The sequence below is a fragment of the Mus caroli genome, chromosome 10 (genome assembly GCF_900094665.2).
Source record: "Mus caroli chromosome 10, CAROLI_EIJ_v1.1, whole genome shotgun sequence".
Lineage (NCBI taxonomy): Eukaryota > Metazoa > Chordata > Mammalia > Rodentia > Muridae > Mus > Mus caroli.
Genome location: NC_034579.1, coordinates 104,714,144 through 104,716,149, shown reverse-complemented (window position 1 = coordinate 104,716,149; position 2,006 = coordinate 104,714,144). Strand labels below are relative to the sequence as shown.

The window sequence follows — 2,006 nt, the reverse complement described above, 5'->3', positions numbered from 1 at the left end:
AAAATAAAACAAAAACAAAACCCGACCATCTTTTGCATTACTTAAGTCCTTCCAAGGCATGTACTGGTACAGCACAAACTTTTCCTGTCAAATGGCGACTCATCTAGCATCCAAACATCATGCACAGCACTGTGGTGACAGAAGCGCCCTGCACCCGCTCCCGCCTGGCTCTGCTTGTTGGTGTATGATATTTGGAGCATCTGGAGGAGTGAGCTGGGATTGGGAAGAAGGAGGAGGAAACAGCATGACTGTCTGGCCAGGAGGAGGTCAACCGAAGTTGTGCAGGACAAGCCTGAACATGTCATTGGTGCAAACCCAAGCATCGTTGATGTTCTTTAATAGAAACATCTGGTGGAAATCCATGATGGGATCTTCATCAGCCTTGAGCTGGCCAACAACCATGCTGATGATGCAGCTATCTGCTGTAGGTCCTGCGCCTCGATACTATACTGAATTTTCTGGAATGGAAGGCTAGATTACTTCTCTACAATGGCAGCTTTCCCCTGGAATTGCATGATGCATCAATCAGTGTAAGTTGTGCCTAGTTGGGTTCTGCCATTATCAAATAACTGATAGTAATGCTGAATAAGGCTGGATCCAATCTGCTCCCAAATTGGCTTGTCTCCCATCCTGGAGAGTCACCCACCCCTCTGAGACCCGTGGGGCTGGCACGATGGTGGCAGCGGCAGCGGTGGCAACTCAGCACGGTCTCCCACAAGTCTTTACAAGAGATGTCATATGACTTAACACAACTTTGCTTAGAGACATCAAGTGTGTACTCTGTGGGTGGCACTAGGTCAGGTAAATTCTAGACATCTTGAAGACATAAGAAGCCCATTTTTTTCCATCTGGAAAAGCAGCTTCATTTTCTATTTTCAGCTGGAAATTTTGGCAATCGATCCAGTGAGACTGTGTTTACTGAAACATTTAGGTAGGAGGGGGAGATCTCAGCCAAGAATTTTTCATCTTCCACAGCCTGTACACACACACACACACACACACACACACAAGATATTACTGGAAATGCTTTCTGATTTGTTTATTCCCAAATAATGTGCTCTATGTTCATTCTTAGAGAAAAAGGAAGAATTCCACAGAAAGAAATGCTTCCACGACTGGCTGAGTCATTCTGGAGAGATGTTTCCAGTAAGCCACATTATGCTGGATGCTGTTCAAGAGAGAAAATGCCAAGCCCACCGAGCTTCAGTGGGCCGTGTGGGTGGATTTACTTGAGTACAGACATCAAATACAGCCACTGGAACCCGTATCCTGGGAAACAACAGAACAGCTCACAATCCCAGCTGGGATTTTACAAATTCTATTTCAGCCAAATAATAAAAAGTGAATAAAAAAAATTGGGTGTAAATTAAAAATGCCCTGGTGACATTCATTGTATTTTTTTCCCCTCAGACTCCTGAAATTGAAATTGGATGTTATAAAATTCAAGCTTTTCCTTTGCAAAACTTTGATGTCTTTGGTAGACTTTCACATTTCTATTTAAAACCTGCTGATGAGCACCCCACCTGCAGCATGCCCCCCTTCCTTTGTCAGATAAATAGTCACCCTGGAAAGGCTGTGATTATGAGATTAAAAAACCATTTGCATTTTATAACTTGTGGTTTATAACTTGTGGTTTGTGCATTTTATAACTTTATGGTTTACTCTCGTAAGGAAAAATACATTAAAACCGTAAACAATTCAAATACTAAATTTCACTCTAACATCAAGACCATACACAATCAATCAGCTGAAAATTGGACACTAAAATTTCCAATGTTCCAAAGCGCATTGATAAGGAACCCCAATTTCATTCACATCGCTGTAATTCAGGGTACTGCTGATGATGCTGTTGCAGCCAATTTGCTGTTGACCAAATAGTACACCACTTGGTGAGTCCTTTTCTTTCTTTCTCTCTCTCTCTCTCTCTCTTTCTTTCTTTCTTTCTTTCTTTCTTTCCTTCCTTCCTTCCTTCTCCCTCTCCCTCTCCCTCTCCCTCTCCCTCTCCC

General features: G+C 42.7%; 1 pseudogene; it reads right to left on the bottom strand.

Annotated features, from left to right (window-relative positions):
* Positions 1 to 267: 267 nt before the first annotated feature.
* LOC110302805 lies at positions 268 to 629 on the bottom strand (annotated as a pseudogene).
* Positions 630 to 2,006: the final 1,377 nt, after the last annotated feature.